At 39.4% G+C, this 19,285-nt stretch overlaps 1 protein-coding gene across 1 annotated transcript in view; it reads right to left on the bottom strand.

Moving 5' to 3' along the window:
* 5-HT2A (5-hydroxytryptamine receptor 2A) overlaps positions 1-15,572 on the bottom strand; it is a 136,571-nt gene extending 120,999 nt beyond the window's left edge. Inside the window, exon 1 of the mRNA XM_033465310.2 lies at positions 14,541-15,572. The gene's annotated coding sequence lies outside the window, so the exon portion shown is untranslated. The remainder of the gene's footprint in view (positions 1-14,540) is intronic.
* Between the last annotated feature and the right edge of the window lie 3,713 nt (positions 15,573-19,285).

The raw sequence follows: 19,285 nt of genomic DNA on the forward strand, positions 1-19,285 counted from the left end.
ATTCGCCGATTCATCGAGACAAAGGTCTCGCGAAACACGCCGGTTGCGAATTTACGCGCCCGCTGGACAATACACCGTGGATTATTCGGCCCGAGAAACTAGCCGGAAATCGATGTAGATAATCTTGTGGAAAATGGAAAATGTTTGCTTTCCGAGATTATCAAATGCAGCTTATTAGTGGGAAATGGAATTTTGCTGACAGTCGAAAAAATGAAATCGCTATTGTTATAGACTTTTGTAGTGGTTTGTTTCATTGGGTAGCGAAGTGAAATATTTATTAATATTTGAAGACGTATCTCAATATGTAAATGATTCTGCTATTTTATCAATATATATATATAATTCTCGTTTTATTATCTTCTTTTATTATATTTTATAATATATTTATAATATATTTATAAAATAGATAATAAAACGAGAATTAATTTATAAGAAATTGAACACTACAAATAAATATTTATAATTGAAATATGTTAATTAATTTGTTTTAATATTGTAGTTAGTTCATTTGCAATTACATTCGCTTTTATAACATTAACGTGTTTATTTACACGCTTCTCTTTTTTCATTATATTTGAAAATTGTTTATTATCTATCAAACGAACTAGCAAAGTTGGGACTCATGTTAGGATAAATGCTTTATGTTAAATTTCGTTATTTATAGATAATAAACAATTTGCAAATGCTATGAAAGAAGGAAAGTGTATAAATAAACTCGGTATTATAATCGAAGCGAGTAATAGTAATTGCAAATGAACTAACTACAATATTAAAACAATCTAATTAACATATTTCAATTATAAATATTTATTTGTAGTATTTAAATTATTATAAACTAATATATTAATATATACTTCATTAATATATATTATATAAATATATATACAAATTCTATTAATATATATTTTTATAAATTAATATATATTTAATAATAATAATAATATTTAATAATAATATATTTGTATTATCTAATAACAAGAAATCAAGGAACGTATGTCCGCCCAGATCGCATTTCACAATCGCAAGAAACAAGTGCATTCGATCCGATTGTATCAAATTCTAAAGCCACGTAGCGAACGAAATTATGAAACATGTTTCTAGCTGCCGCCAGATTGTCGAAAATATTTTTTCGCGAGAGCTCGACGGAGATACTTCAAAAGTTAGTATCCCGATTAGGGGGCGATCTGGGGAATAAGCTGGTGGAATCTCATACTCCAGCTCATTGAATTTCCGCAAAGTCGTCGTTCGCGAGATACGCGAACGGCGCGGCGATTGTCACGAAATGGTGTACTCCGTTCAGTTGGTATCCTTGTTTTAATTTTTCGGCCGAAGTTGAGCTGTCCGTTCACTGTCGTTCCCCTGGCCAAATAATTGGTCAACGTTGCGAACAGTTCCCATGGTTTTACGTGCCATCGCGAACGCATTCCGATGAAACCATTCGAATTTCCTTTTTTCAATTTTCCACCGTCTCGTTGACATCGCCGAACGAACAACACAAAACGACAGAAGCAAACCCATTTGCGCCAAACAATAGAGTCAATTTGAAAATGGTGTGTCACGCGAACGAGCGTTTCGAACCAAAGGGCCGTTTCATCTCAATTAAACGTCGAAATATAAGAGCGGCAAAAATGGTAATTAAATTCTGTTGCTTAGCGCTTGAACTGGGGATCACGATTTCGTATCCACATTGACGATACAGGTGTACGCGAGTAGTCAATATACATGGTATCCCAAAATTATGGTATTTCCGGGAAATGTGGGGTTCCTGAGACCATTTGAAGCAACTTTTTCCTTTACAAAAATGTTCTCCGAGGCAGCGTTAACGAGTTATTCACGTAAAACGCGGACCAATGAGAAGCGAGCTCGGCTAGCGCGGCGCAGCCAACGAGCATTTATGGCGAAATCGACTAATTGCAATTTAAAAGTATTAAAGGAATTTTGAAACGTGAACGAATCGAGCAACTTAAAGCAGAAGTGTAGCCAGTCAATTTTTTGCTTGATGTAACATTATTAAATCATTTCAAATTATATTAAACAATGTCGATATACAGGATATCCCAAAATTATTGTACAAGCGGGGAATGGGGGTTCCTGAAGTCATTTGAAGTAACTTTTTCCTTAGCGAAAGTTCAATCCGCGGCTCCGTTTACGAGTTATTAACGAAAAACGCTGACCAATGAGAGGCGAGCTCGGTTGGCGCGAGGCGGTCGACGCGCAGTTCTGCTGATTGGCCCGGCCGCCTCGCGTCAGCTAATCTCGCCTCTCATTGGTCACTGTTTTTCGTTAATAACTCGCAAACGAAGCCGCGGATCGCATTTTCGCGAAGGAAAAAGTTTCTTCAAATCACCTCGGGAACCTCCCATTTCCGGATCGCGAGATATTTTCGGGACAGCCTGTATATTATTCGTGAAACTCGTGGACATAATTTCATGTAGAATGCAGCCGCGCAATTGCTATCACAGGACGACCTTCTTCCAAGATAAAAAAAGCGCGCTTTTTGAAAAATTAATCAGGAAACAATGGTGATTTCCCGTTGGACTCATTTCCCGGAAATACCATAAATCTGGGACACTCTGTGTACGCGTGTGGGATACATTAATTACACGCGTATTTTGAATACGCGTGAAACGCGCATCTTTAATTTTCGCGATCATTTATTGAAATCGTTTATTCCCTGTGCCGTCTAAAATAAAGTAGCTCGTTTTGTTCCGCCGCGTACTTTATATTCCGAATATATATTTCACTTTTACAGTTCATTACCAAACGACAAAATATTCCGAGCTGATCGATAAGCTCGCGTTAAAGCGGTCCGACATCGTGCGCGTTATCAGACGGTGAACGCTTTAACGAACAATTGCTCGCATGCTAAAAAGTCCGTGTTAATACGTGTTGTTAAGGTTTCCGTTCCATTTGCTCGCGACATGTTCCGCTGATTTATTGAGCGTGTTGCTAATTCCCGAATATTTTATGACGGTCTACCGACGCGTCGCGACGCGCCGCGTCGCGTCGCCGGCCGTCCAGCGTCGCGCGATCATTTGTTAACGAAAAATCGTCGGAAATTAATCGCGCAACGGTTTCCGCCATAATCCCACCTTCTCGCCTGGCTCTCTCTAAATAAAGTTAAAGTCGCACGCCGAAATCTGCGATTTTACGGGCAGATTTTATGCAGAATTTTACGAGCTTTACGCGGCCGTTATCCCGGCGTCGCTCGAAAGGAAACCCTATCTGCGAGGATTTTCCGGAGCTTTCGCCACGGTCAAACGGTGAATGTTAATCGCGTAACGCCGCGCCCGGAGCTTGACAAAATTACAGTGCAATAACTAACATTCCCCCCTCCCCCTACCTGACGGTAATTCGCCAGGGGAAAATATTGTTTAATAGAGTGCCGTGACCGTCATAACATTGTTTGCTTTGATCGCATTTTGAAGAGAAATGGCTTGTATTAGTAACAAAATAAACAACTGTCAGCTGTTAGCTGTTATTGGAGAAAAATCATCTAATAATAATGCCAAAATGGCGCGTGTTTTACTAAGCTTACCGTGATATCTATGGGCTACCGAGTTTCGCGAGATGTTTACAGTAGGTTCAGTAAAACATCGATATTTCAAATGTTGTCAGCTTCAACTGTTTTAAACTATTTAAACTAATGAGAGTAATTATATATTATTTTTTTGGATTATATGCAAGCTTTTGCTAATAACCGGCTCGTTCGTGTCGAGAGGATGTTCAATTTAATTGAATTGAAAAAAAACAAAAATTGTATTTTTAAAAGACTTGTTTATAAACTATTAAAACACTGTATTTTATCTTCATTATTCTATCCCAACAAAAACTCAAATATGCAGGGTGTCCTAAAATTACGACAATTCCGAGAAATGAGGGGTTCCTGAGATCATTTCAAGTAACTTTTTCCTTAGCGAAAATGCAATCCGCGGCTTCGTTTACGAGTTATTGACGAAAAACAGTAGCCAATGAGAGGCGAGCTCGCCTAGCGCTACTAGGCGGTCGAGCCAATCAGCGAAACTGTGCTGCGTTCGCTCGTTGGCTCGGCCGCCTCGTGCCAGCTTAGCTCGCCTCTCATTGGTCAATATCTTTCGCTAATAACTCTTAAAGGAAGCCGCAGATTGCATTTTCGCTGAGGAAAAAGTTACTTCAAATGACCTTAGGAACCCCCCATTTCCGGATTACGGGATATTTTTGGGATATACATAACCTTGTATATCGTTCAATTTACTTGACAATTTGAATGAGAATAATACGTTTAATTAAATAATACGTTAAATTGTGTTACTTTTTAAGCACAAAAGCAGGAAACCAGTGCGTCAGGAACCATTTCCCTTAAATACCATAATTTTGGAACACCCTGTATTAGCAATACAAAATGTAAAAGTAAGGTTTAGATGTATAATTTAATCGTATGTATAATTTAATTAATTAATATAATATAATTAATATTATTGATATAATTTTTGAAAATATGGATGTATAATTTAATTGTATAATCTTTTCCGCTTTTTGTATGGAAACCGATCACTATTGCGACGTCCAATCGCGCGCGAATAAAATCAGTACTGTTTATCCAAATCGATGCTTTTCTCTCGGCTGCGAGATTCTATTAATCACTCGTTCGCAAATGATTCATTAATAAAATTTCGCGGCCGAGAAAAGTGTTCGATAAACAGCGCGGCGAATAGTATTTAACTCGTCGATGGTTCCCCGCTTTTTGCAGAGCTATCGCCTCTGGTCAGACAGTTTCGAATTAATTAGTCCGCCGACGGCCGGTGAATCAAATCGACGCGACTGCGACGGGAGCTGCATATGGAAACGATGGAATCAATGAAATATTGGAAGCTTCGTCTAGCTTCCGACGGTATATCGGTCGATTGACGTCTAAATCGTTTCTTTTCCGGCTGCTGTATTTTTTTGATGCATCGATTGACACTCGTACGTTCCTCGATTATAAAGGATCGATTAAACAAAGGATCGATTAAACAAAGGATCCTCCCGCAGCTTTCACGCATTTTCTTTTTTACCCTTTCGTTCGACTGATATAGTTTTATAAGCACAGTAATTTCAACCTAATTTTCCTTCAGCTTCTAATAAAAAAAAAAAAAATGGACAATTTCGGAAGAGAAGATAAGATTATTCCAGACTTGCGGCTCGTTTTTATAGTTACCGATTGTCAACAACTCGCTGGTTCCATTATTTTAGGGCGATCAGATTTAACGCTTTTTTATCGTAACATTGGCGTAATATACCGAGTGTTTATAAACATTTCAAAAAGCTATATTCATTAGCACTTTATCCAGCGAAGATATTCTGATAGCTCTTTTAAAATCGGAGATCAACGGTTAAGAATTTGTTCAAAAATCGTTGAAAAACTACAATAATCTCATCCACGATTCATCGAACTATTTGGATTATTACAATGTAACAAGTTCTTTTGAAATTATTGTTTAAAATAATATTATGGAGTTTCTCTTAGACGCAATCGACTCGTTGAAAAGCCAATTAGCCCCTTGACATAACATTTTCTTCGCAGTTACTGCGATTAGAAATTTGTCGATTGCAATAATTTCTTAAAACATAATTTCAAGAGATTAGTATTTTGTTCCAATTTTAAAGGACAGAATAACATCCATTATCTATCTTATTAGAAATTTTCATCGCGAGTCCGACTCGTCAAAGTACGACAAAGGGGTTAACAAGCTTCGAATAAATGAAATGTTAACGCTATGTTCACGGAGCACTGAAAGCTACTGTTTCATATTACTTCATAAAAGTAACAATAATAAAATTTATTCATCATTATTTCTTGTCACACTTGTCCCAATTAACGCCGAGCAAGTTTCTCATAAACGCGTCTTCGCGATCTCGGCGATCGGAAATTTGGAAACGCGAAGCTCGTTGTTTCGACGGTTCCCGTAAACCAAATATGCTAATATTCAGGTTCCCCGTGCCACCGCGATCTAATAATATTGAATAATTTATTACGAAAACGCCTTTACGGCTTCGGCAACTGAAATAAAAAGTTTCAAATGGATCGTTTTGACCTCTCCTAGTTCTAGCAGCCACGTTAGCCGCCAGAAGCAGAAAAGTTCTTTGCGTTTCGCGGAAGACGGCCCGGTAAAAAGCGAACGATTTATCAGGGCCAAGCAAGAAAGACATAGAGAGGCCGTGGAAACGGGAGAAAGAAAGAAGCATTGAACATGATCCGGTTAAAGCTCGATCTCGCGGGCCGCGCTATTTATTGGTGTCTCGACCCGGGCAAAGGAAATATAATTTCGTAGCGCGCGACACGGGCACGGTTAATCAAATCGGGCACAGGTGGGCGAAGGCACTTAACCCTTTGCACTCGAGTGGCGAGTCCGGAGGCGCCACTAAAAATTGTTATACCATTTCTCGAAACAATTGTGTCAGTTCCAGATTTGTTATGTGTACAAAAAACTGTTAAAACTGCGAGTGTTGTACTTGCCAAAAGGCACAATTTCAGATGCGTAAACTGCATTGGATCATATAAAATGGAAATACTGCAGGTCAAAATGGAAATACTTTCGATTTCGACTTAAAATAGCTTCGACAGCAAAGGGTTAAAATCCCATGGACGTCGAATCGACGTTCGCGGAGCGCGCAGCTTTTTCTTGGGGCGTCTCTTTTATGCGCGAATCCGCCGACTCTTTGACCCGCGATCCGGTTTCTCTCCCTTCGATGTCCGCTAATTTCTCACGATCCGATTGCCGCGTTGCCGACACTCGGGGGATGGGGATAATATTAGGTTGGTGCATATGAAATGTCGGATTTTCTTTGCACGCGAACGTTTGTCTCCCTGTTTTCGTTATGCTTCTGCTTTTGGCATAACCTCGTTTATAGTCGTACCGTCCATTGCCAGAGTCACATTTCAACGAAGAAGATTTTCTCAAAAGTGTTCCATTTTGTTATTTGCTTTGAATCTCGTAAGGATACGAATTCAACCGATATTCGTGTAATATTTTTGTACGAGTATAAACTTGGTAACAATGCTGCGAAAGCTGCACGCGATATAAACCAGGCGTTCGGGGAGAATACTGTTAACGATCGAAAAGTGCAGCGTTGCTTTGAAAATTTTCGGTCCGCTGATTTTTCCCTAGAAAATGAACCGCGCGGAAGACCCGAAACGTCTGTGAAAAATGACGCTCCGAAAGCATCGGTGGAAACGAATGCGACCGGAGTAATTCGCTACTCGTTCCTTCGAACTGGGGAGACAATTACAGCCGGAAAGTACTGCCGGTACATCGATGAGATGCGTGAAAAATTGAAAATTATACGCCCATCGCTTGTTAATCGGCGTGGCCCGATACTTCTCCGCGACGACGCTCGGCCGCACACGTCGTACGAAACAATTGCGAAATTAAATGAATTAAAATATGAAATCTTGCAGCACCCAGCTTATTCGCCGGATCTTTCGCCAACCGACTTTCATTTTTTTTTAACATTTAGAACAGTTTTTACGGGCTCAACGGTATGAAAATGAAGACAGTCTGAAAAATTCCATATCAGAGTTAAAATTGAAATCTCGTTGGAAAAAGTGCATCGAAGCGAATGGAGCATATTTTGATTAAATAAGCAGCTTTTGAAGAAAGATACGCAGTTTTATATATTCACTTAAAAATCCGACATTTCGTACGCACCAATCTAATAATTTATAGCACGGAAGGCGAGTTCCCCGATTTCGAATAGCGGAGGGAAAATATGTGGGATCCCTCAGGGCTCCGCTAATCAAGGGTGGCGGCGCTGTCTCTTCGAATTGCCAATTTGTTGTTAGATCGGACGCGACAGATAAAAAGAATCCTACTTTGTCCGTGATATCTCGCTTCGGATCTTGTTTCAACGGAGGGGCTCGCGCAATGCTAATGGGAAATGTCGCCTTCTCGAGTGATCATATTGACTCTGATTTAATATAATTCAACGGAGTTACGCATACGGCGGAGCGATTATCAGAGCCGAGCAGAGTGGATCTCCGTATACTAGAACAGTTAATTATAGTGCCAGACTTAACCTTTATTGATTTATACAGTAAATTCTCGTAAATGGGTTGGCTTAGGTCGAGCTGGTTGCGCATGTTAAATGTGTTTGGATAATAGAAATATCTGACACTGTCGAACAATTAACGCTTTAACACTAGATTCACGGAGCACAAAAAACAGCTGTTTTATATTAGTTTATAAAAGTAAGAATAAGACATTTATTCCGATTTTTAACCAGTGTTATTGCAACGTTTGCCGGAAGTAACATATAAATTGAATAAATGACGAATGAATAATTTGAATGAATAATCGTAAATTAAAAAATTAGTGACGGGATCCGTAAATCTAGTGTTAAATTTATTCTTCAAAAATATTGCCGGCCCTTGGCGACGTGCGGTCATTAAAGTGTTAATGTTAAAGCCATATAATATAGAAGCTTAGAGCAAAAGTTGCAGGGTCATCCTGGAAATCAAGGTCATCCTGGGTTTTACAAATACGAACACTCATTTTCTTATTTTTCGTCGTAACGTAGAGGATATCATTACGAATTAAAAACGCATGTTATATGATATTTTTACTAACATATTAGTCATACTCCCTCATATAATTGTTTAAACCGTCAACAAGTTGCTATGTTGTCATTGTTGTAATAGCGCGACTTTTCTGCGCCACTTGTTGAATATTTTCTGCACCACGTGTTTGCAGTGATTTTCCCGCGTGATTCGTGCTTTTTAATATTTCTACACTGATCTAGCCAGCGAATGAACACTTCAACACGTTGAGCGCCGCGTCGGTCACGCATGAGTGACACTAATTTATTAGCAATTTTGAAAATTCATTTTCATCGCGATCTATTCGAACGAACCGAATTTGACCAGGATGTTTCGGATACGAAAGAGTTCTAATGTCACCCAATATGATAAATTTAACTTTCTGTTGAATTAATTAAATTGCTTTGACATCGTGGGAATTTTAGCGGTTGATTGTCGGCGCTGAACGTGTCGAGCTGCCATTAAAACGCCTTTTGAGCGGCCATTTAATCGCCTGCATGATATTACCGCAAGCAAGCCGTTTTTTCATAGTTATAGCTTTTCATAAAAATGTAATAATATAAGAGTTAGCGAAAAATACGTCAAACAACGGATGTGAAGGAACAAATAATTAAAATTGTTAATGAATTGTTAGGATCATCCTGCTAATGATACAAAATTGAATTTCGTAAGATAAGGAGAATTACAAATACATTCCACCATAGCAATGAACAATACCAATTTAATAATACCGGTACCGGTAAATACAATACCAATTATTTAAGATATTATTCCGCAATACCAATAAACAAATTCGTTACCACCGTTGCACGCGCGATAACCACAATTTTGTATCTCGCATAAAGATAATTCTAACAAATCGTATCAAATTCACGGCTTTTAATATATTTTTAATATATTTATGGGGCATAAAAAACAGCTGTTTTATATTAGTTTATAAAAGTAACAATAAGATATTTATCCTAATATTTATCCTGCCATATAAAAAATTATTGTAATATTTGCCGTAAGTAATATATTATATAAATTGAATAATCATAAATTAAAATATATATAATATTTTATTAAATATATTTATTATATATAATATATGATATATATAATAAAATCATATATAAATAATCGTAAATTAAAAAATTAGCGACCCGTCATTTTTACGGATTCCATAAATCTTGCATTAAATACCGTAAAATTATAATCTCGTGTTTCAAAATACCTAATTTTTAATTATCCCGTAGCGTCTGCATCGGTCTGCATCACGAGTGCAGTTTCATAGAGAACACGTAGTTAGCCGGTTAGTTACGCAGGCGGTATTGATTCCATCTAAACCCTGGTTCATGAAGGAACAACTCTGTTATTAAAAGGAATATATTAATGAAGAAACACGAGCGTTCAAGTGCGGATCCCTGGAAAATTGCCGCGAAGGTGCCCGAGAAGCGGGACCATGGTTTTTCCATCGATAACAAGAGCACAAAAACCGGATGAACGATGGGACGATACAAATTGCTTGTGCTTTCGACCCAGATTGTGTTATAAAGGGGCAACTGATTCGTTTTCGCGGTGCTGTACCTCGTTAGGATAGAGAACTCGCGCCATTGCTGGCCGCTGAATGGAAAGATATTCCGGCGACGCTGCACCGCGCCGCGCGTCGAGCTTCAGATGCGATTTGAACTAATCAGACCCTCGGATGAACGAACAAACAGAGTGAAAAAGTGGAGGGAACCTCTCGTTGTCGGTGTCGGTGCAACCGCGATTTATTTTCGATACGGAAACAAGGTAATAAGAGAATTATATTTCCTCGATCATTTCATACCGGAGGCATTCGGTGCAAAAACACCTTAACTGGAATTAAGTTGTTTTGTGGAATCCGTCGTAAACGTGTTCTTCGATCTTCTATGTGTAGGTTTACGCAATTCTAGAATACGCGTTCACGATTTATAATAATTTCTCCCGGAAATGCCAAATTTCAGGTTGCTGCGAATTTCCCCGTGCTAGTCCTACGCCCATGTAATCTATTGCTACGTCGATGTTAACACTTAGCCAACCGAATGGGGAGATCTCCACGTTTTAAATTCAGTCGACTGATGACCGAATGGGGAAATCTTCCACATCTAATTTCTAAAAATTTAAAATGATTGCTTCATTTTATTAAGATTTGCAAGAGGTACGAATGCTGAAGAAGTAATTGATGCTATATAAGTTTGCTTCGTAATTTTTGTTTAATTGAATGAAATATTTTAATTTTATAAAATTTTCGAGGTTTCTGGCGCGGTCGTGGAAGTGTTAAGGATCGACGGAGTCGGTCGAGCGTGTGACGCGGCGCGCGACGCGAATTCCCGGAAGACAACACAAAATGGTCTGTTAGGTAAGAAAAACCGCGGAGCTACAAGGTACGTGGTAGGTACTAGGTACGTGACTGTCGAATCGTGTCTCGTGGCCTTCGAATTGCCTGGGAATCGTATCACGTGGCCTCCAAATTGCCTTCGAATCGTGTCACGTACCCTTCGAATTGCCTTCGAATCGTGTCACGCGGCCTCCGAATTCCCTTCGAATTGCTTTTGAATCGCATCACGTGACCTCCGAATTACCTTCGAATCGTGTCACGTGGCCTCCGAATTACCTTCGAATCGTGTCACACGGCCTCCGAATTGCCTTCGAATCGTGTCACGCGGCTTCCGAATTCCCTCCGAATTGCCTACGAATCGTGTCATGTATCCTCCGAATTGCCTTCGAATCGTATCAAGTGGCCTCCGAATTGCCTTCGAATCGTGGCAAAGATATTAAAAGTAGGAAAGTTAAGTCATCGTTTTTTATTCTACCATTACTATGTATTCATATTAATGTACACCGCAGCTTTTTCTTGCCGACTGCCCCGAGTTTCTATAAAAACTTCTATAGAATCGTGACTTAGAATTCTCAGATCTGCCGGTTTCAATTCCGACCTCCGAACATTTCTGACAGAAATTTCTGTAGTCGCCAATTTTCAATGTTTGCCGAACAGTTTCGCGCCAGTCGTATCATATTGCGTTTGTCTCGCGTTGCCATCGGAACAAATGAAACGCGCAACTACAATCGTATCATTGAAGTATTTTTTGATCATTTGATGCGCATACCGTAATTGTAATGGATACATTAAGCGATAACGATACAAGTTGATGCGATGCATAGTGATACAAGTCTCGATAACGGCAAAAAACATTCGATTAAAAGGAAGAAATAAAAGAAAAATGTTACTAAATAACCAAATATATTATATTGGATATAAAAATGAAACAATTTTTGGGCAAAAAAAATCTCAGTTCATCGATAAATGTTGCTTCAAAAAATTAGATTTTCAGACGAGGATAATGATTAAGGTGTTCAAGTATAGTACCATTAACAAACCATTAACAATATGTACATTGTTTTACATGCACTGACTCCTTCCATTTTAAGAAATGGAAATTTGTGATAAAAATTAAATACAATGTTTTTCTGCTCGAATTTATCTCCATTTCTGAAAATGCATATCCGATAATCGCAAAAACAACTTGAATCTGTTTATGCATTTCCTGATATTTAACGTGTACGACTTTTTCAAGTGACTGCACTTTGATGATAATTTAGTTCCATAATATATATTATTATTATTATTATATGTATATATTTTATATATATTATATTATTATTATTATATGTTTTATATATTTTATATAATATTATATTACATATTATATTAATATGTATCAGAAAACTTCGTTCGTTTTCACTACATCGTACAAATAAGCATTTCATTTGTCCTTTTTATCTTCCAAATCTGAAGGATTAAGATGATTCCGCAAGCAATGACGTATACGTCGAGTCAGCAGCTATTGTACCCTTGTCACGTTTCCACAGAAATTGTTACTAAAGGTGGTCGAAACTTTCCCGCAATCGGCCGTCGTTAACTTTCCTACGATCCCAAACACCTCCGGAAGTCTATCAATTGTTTACGCGGGACACAATGGCTTTTTTATCCACCCCTGTCCGGGAGCATTAGAGTAGGTACTTAAGAAGGATCAGCCGAATCTCGACAACCGTTGGAAGGTAGCTTCGTAATTTAACACTTGACTGTTTCCGCTCTCGAGACAAAGTTCGAGCGCAAAGTTATTTCGGCAGCTTCGAAACGCAGAAATATCAATCGGAACCAGAAGTTCTGCAGAAAACGTTCGATACGGAAGAAACTGAAGTGGCAGTGAAATAATTTACTCTATCAAACGAGTAAAATTCTAGCAACTCGCTGAATACAAATTTTCACTGTTCACACCCGGAAGATTCACTCGAATTGCTTGCCACTAATTCGAGCATATTTGTTCACGAATATGCAAGTAATATGTAAGTTACCATTCGAATGAAGTATAAAATAAGGTTACGTCACGAAATAATTACTTTAAATAGAACTTAATTACTACTTTAAATAGAACTTGGCGGAATGGAATGGAATTCTACTGATACAAACTTCATGGAGAAGAGCAATTTTTCATTTTGAAAGCACCATAATTGCCCATAGTTTTGTACGTTCTTGAACTCTTTAGTGCACGGTGGGATTAGAAATGTCCCATCTGTTTGATGCATGATAATGCATTGTAGGATATTTTTAGACCCACCTCGAAATATTACAATAGCTGCATGCGTCATTCGTGAACCCATGTGGCACGGTGGTACAAAACAAAAAGTAAACTAAATTGTACAAGAAAAACAATAGCATACATTGCTATTTAAAGTCAAATAAATATTACGAGGTATGTTATCACCAAACTGCGAAATTTCACGCGAAACAAAATTGTTTTTAATAAACTGTGTTAAATGTAAGTCGAGGATAAATGTAATTCTTCTGCTAATAATTCTAATAAATTGAGAAGAATGTAGAAGCATTCTTAACACATTGACTACCGAATATTAACTCGAAAAATTCGCTCAACATCACAAAGTCGTTTAATTAACCCCTCGATATTTATTTTAATTAACCCCATTTTCTTCGCAGTTGCTGCGACTAGAAATTTTTCGATTACAATAAGAACTTAAAATGGAAAGAAAATTGATGGGTCCATGGATGAACTAATTTTATACAATTTTAAAGAACAGAATAACATCTATATACAATAAATTATTATTAGAAATTTTCATGACGAGTCGAACTCGTCAAAGTACGGCACTAGAAAGAGAAAATTCACCATAGGAAATATTGGTTCAGCTATTTTGTATTCTACAAATCCCAATAACATTCAATTTGTTCGATATATTAGAGTAAAAATAGATTTCAAAAACCTAATTGAAAATTAGTGTCGCCCACAACGTGGTCGCCGACTCACGCGGCACTGAACGCATTAAATTAATCGAATATGTCATTAGAGTCCGATGTTTTTCCAAGGAATTTGTATCATAAAATATATATAGCATAAAATATGTCCAATTAGTCTAATTACGACAGACGCGGCACTGAACGCATTAAATTAATCGAACATGTCATTAGAGTCCGACATTTTTCCAAGAAATTTGTATTATAAAATATATACATAGCATAAAATATGTCCAATTAATCTAATTACGACAGACACAACCTACTCGTTGCTATCATGAAATCGTTGCATAACTAAGAAAGCGAAACGGGAAACACGATTCAACGGCGTAGAGCCGAACATTTATGAAACTCGCATTAACTGTAAAAAGCAATCCATCAACCGGTTCGACATTAAGATCCGAAGAAAGTCGAAAAAGTAGAATTAACCGGCGCGGCGGGGTCTCAGCTGATACATGCGCAAGCAGTTCCGCCGAGTTTCAAATCAGTTTCCGCAGTCGGCGTGTGCCCGCAAGCTAGGCCAAATTTTATTACACCTGAAAAGTTACATCCTCCGAACGCTGAAACTTCCGCGGCCGAGATTTCGTATTTTTATATCGGCACCACTCTCCGGGCGATACGAAGTTTCGCCCCGATTCGCCGCCGGAAGTGCTGTGTCGTTTCACTCACATTTCCTCGCGGCGATCCTCCAGCAGATCCGCGGCGGCTCGCGGAGCCGGGGCGACGGGATCCTCGCGGGCGCTCGCACTTTCACCGCGCGCGAGATGGATCCTCGGATCGTTCTCCCCCACCACTTCCGGTCCCGATCTTGGACCACCGCGAACCACAACTCACGGCACCACGGGACCCCCGTGATTTCAGGGCAGCCGGGGATTACGGATCCGCGCGATCCCCGATAATCGATCGCCGAGGAATTCGCGCGACAACCGGACGGCTCGCGGCGCCATAAAGCTCGCCGAGGGGGGGAGAGCGTGTCGGGACGGCGGGCGACGGGCCCGTCTTTCCGATGCGGCCGGGCCAATTTGAATTTTAAATCGCGCGAAAATCCATCGAGATCACGGGGAACGGTCGCGTCGAGACGGCAGCCTCGCGGAAAGATGTGTACTCGCGAAAAGCGGATCGGCCCGGAGCGTGTTCATTAAGTCTCGAGCCGAGCCGGGGGACGATCCGGACGCCTCGGCCGAGCTTGAATTTTAATACATCCACGAAAGGGGATAATCAACGGGGATCGATGGAATACAAATGAATTTGTCGGTGTCCTCGTTGCCGGTTTCTATCGGCGCGCGCGGATGCGACGATCGCCGCGACGATGCTGTTGGAGAGACGCGAAGTTGCTCGGGAGGATTCTGGATCGCGATCGCGACGCGATTTTAGTTGATCGCGATGCGTCTTCGATCGAATAGTCCGGCGAACATGCGTCTTATCGTATTTAATTTAATTCAATATAATTCCTTTTCATTTCATTTAACTTAATTTAACTTTAATTAATTCCATTTTATTTCATTTAATTTCAATTAATTCCATTTCATTTCAATTCATTTCAATTCATTTCAATTAATTCCATTTCATTTCATTTAATTTCAATTCATTCCATTTCGTTTCATTTAATTTCAATTAATTCAATTTCGTTTCATTCAATTTCAATTAATTCAATTTCGTTTCATTTAATTTCAATTAATTCAATTTCGTTTCATTTAATTTCAATTAATTCAATTTCATTTCATTTTATTTCAATTAATTCCATTCAATTTCTTTTAATTTCAATTAATTCCATTCAATTTCTTTTCATTTCAATTAATTTCATTTAATATAATTTAATTCAATATACGACTAAACACCGATTTTTGCAATAAAAAAGCAAAACATAGGTCGCTTAGAATGACAGAGATTCTGCAAATTGCGAATCAGTTTGTGAGGGCTCGTTTTTGAAAGATTTTCAAACATTGGCTTCCCATATGTCGAACTTGTTCCCCGTTGTTTTTAACGAAATGAAATGTTCCATAGAAAAGAATGAATATCACATTGAATCTCGACGATACGAATCATATTTCAAACTTCTCCGGTTTATTCTCACGTTCGATGAAGCCAACTCCGCGGATATATCGCTGCTCTTAAAAGCGCCGACGTTAGCGCATCACCATAATTCTTGAGCGTCGTTCACGAATCTCTAACGGTGTCTACTAATTTTCAATCGTCGCAATGTCGATCGCAATGCGAGCGTTTTCGTTTTCCAAGCTTCCCCTTCTTCGTGATTTCTAAAACCTCGACGACGCTCGGTCCGGTCCCGACGATTCCGGAATTTCTGCAGCCTAACCGGCGGAAAGTTAGTAATTTCGAGGAGAAACTGGGCGCTTCGAGACGCGTACACTTGGCGATTCGCGGATCGAAAAGCCCCGGCGATACGGAAGGATCGGCGCGGCTCGGGTTCCACGGATGTTGACGATTCCTCGCGTTCCGGAAGACGACGTTTTCGTAATCGGAGCTGCACGGAACTGTTCGGAATGCCGCTACCGTTCCGGAATTTCTGGGGATCCGGAGCTGCGACACCTGTGCGGGGCTCCGATCTCGGGGATCCGTCGACGGAATCAACGGAGACGAGTTAAACTGCGCCGGATTAACGAGTCGTCGAGACGCGTCGTCGGAGAAACGAAACTGTCCGTCGAGAACGCGAACGTTTCGCGTATTTCGCGCGATTCAACTTCGACGGTCACCATTGGAGTTTTAATCGCGGAACTGTGTCACACCGGTCGATCGGCGGAGATCGGTCGCCGATCGAGTTATCTCTCGGGATGATGTCGATTGTGTTTGTAATCGTGACGATTAGTGGGAACTCGATTGACGTACACCCTCCCGAAAACACATCCTCGCGGTCGGGCCGCGTGGATCGCACTGAAGACCGAGCTGCTCTGCGATGTCCAGGAGAAAGAGAGACAGAGAGAGGAGAGAGGGAGAGAGAGAACGAGAGAGAACGAGAGAGAGAGAGAGAGAGAGAGAGAGAGGGAGAGGGAGAGCTGCGTCGCGCGCCAAAACTTCCTTTCCGTCGGAGGCCCGAAAGATTCTTCCGTCTTCCGTTCTCTGCAGCCGTGGAATGCACCGGCCTGCAATAACGGCGCCATATTGTGCATCATGTGCCTTCCAAAATCCAAATACATACTGCACGGCGCCCTTTCAACAGCGAACGAATAGACACCGCGTCTATGTTCATGGAAATAGTTACGGCAGTGTCTCCGAAACTTCTCTTTTGGACCGGCATTTACGACTACAGTAATGTCTCCCTAATTGACGCCCAGATTGTGTGGACAAAAGTGGACAATTTAACGCTATTGAGAAGCATAAAATATTGTAAATATCGATACTGACATATTCAGGAAGCTTTTCGTCTATCGTTTAGGCCAATATGGTATTTCTAATGATTCTAGTTTCTGTGTAATACAATAAGTTCTCCCCAATTGACGCTCAGCTTGGAAACAAAAATGGACAATTTGGGAAAAGGAGACACGATTATTCGAGCCTTGCGGCTCGTTTTTATGTTTGTTGGCAGTTCGTAATCAGGGTTGTTCAAGAATTTTACCAGGGCAAACGGCGAGTGTAAATACGAATATAGTAATGTCTCCCTTACTGACGCTCAGATCGTGCGCAAAAATGGACAATTTGGGAAGAGGTGATACGATTATTCGAGCCTTGCGGTTTATTTTTATAGTTATAAATTGTCCACAATTATAAAAACGAGCCGCAAGTCTCGAATAATCGTATCTCCTCTTCCCAAATTGTCCATTTTTATGTACAAACTGAGCGGTCAATTGGGAAGGATTTATACTGTAGTGATTACGCTGAGGGTTATTAAGCGTTAAGATTAATGGACAAAGTGTGTGGACAAAAGTGGACAATTTAACGCTACTGAGAAGCATAAAATATTGTAAATATCGATACTAACATATTCAGGAAGCTTTTCGTCTATCGTTTAGGTCAATATGGTATTTCTAATGATTCTAGTTTCTGTGTAATAAAATAAGTTCTCCCCAATTAACGCTCAGCTTGGAAACAAAAATGGAGAATTTGGGAAGAGGAGATACGATTATTCGAGCTTTGCGGTTCGTTTTTATAGTTATAAATTGTCCACAATTATAAAAACGAGCCGCAAGGCTAGAATAATCGTATCTCCTCTTCCCAAATTCTCCATTTTTATGTACAAACTGAGCGGTCAATTGGGAAGAATTTATACTGTAGTGATTACGCTGAGGGTTATTAAGCGTTACATTGCACGAAATCTATTTTTAACCTACTTTTTCTGGTACTCTCGAGAAAATGTTCCAATGAAAATATGGAAAGGGTCGGGAAGCGTCCTGTAACGTAATTACCGTTGCCTGGACTGCTAACTTTAGTTCCGTAAATCGTATTCTGTGGTCGCAGTTGCTCTAACGTATAGAATTACGTACTATAATGTTATTATTGCTAAAACCTCCACGTCGAATAATTTCTTACCGCAGAGTTCTTCTAACAGATTATTGGTAATATCACAGAATAATATTACAGAGAAATATTTTTACATGTTGAAGGAGGAATATGGGACTCGCGATTATTCGACTACGGATCTTTATACGAAGATAGAAATTTCATGCTTCAATTGCGCGAAACAAGCGTTAAATAACAATGTCTTTCTCCTTATAATAATTTTAATAAACTGAAAGTAATATAACATTTCGAAATTCATCTAATGTCTTCGCTCTAAAAGTGGACTTATTCGAGCCTCGCGACTCGTTTTCACAGTTATCGATTATCAACAACTATAAAGACGAGACGCAAGGCTCGATTAATCGTATCTCCTCTTCCTAAATTCTCCATTTTTGTGCGCAATCTGAGCGCGAATTAGGGAGAAATTACTGTACAACCAGCTTCTAGATTCAAAAACTAATAATTAGTTTAGTGAAAACTCGTCAATCGATACACGCGACTTTGATAAATTCAATCAGCCACCGTGCACAAACATTGCAACGAAGACATTTTTAAATAAAACTCCCGTGAAACATTAGCGACGGCGTTTGATATACAAACAATTACGTTGTAATTAATTAATTAATTATGAAACACTCTCGATCAGATGTAAACCTAGCAAACAGACAAACGCAATTCCGTTGAATTCGATCGTAAAGAAAATCGGTTGTTAAACTGTGAAAAAAATGTTATTTTTCACGCAGTGAAAAAGAAAAATAGTTAATTTTCAAAAACATCTTTCCAAAAAGCATTTTTCTAAATACGCAGAATCTCACGAAGAACTTTCTTTATCGATGAACGTTCGAATCACTGATAAATTTCTCTCATCAACCACGTTCTTTTCCCATAGAAGAATATATCATTACAGGCTAATCGTGCGGATTTAAAGATTATAACCTCCGCGGGCTCGGAAGAATTACTAT

The sequence above is a fragment of the Megalopta genalis genome, chromosome 8 (genome assembly GCF_051020955.1).
Source record: "Megalopta genalis isolate 19385.01 chromosome 8, iyMegGena1_principal, whole genome shotgun sequence".
Lineage (NCBI taxonomy): Eukaryota > Metazoa > Arthropoda > Insecta > Hymenoptera > Halictidae > Megalopta > Megalopta genalis.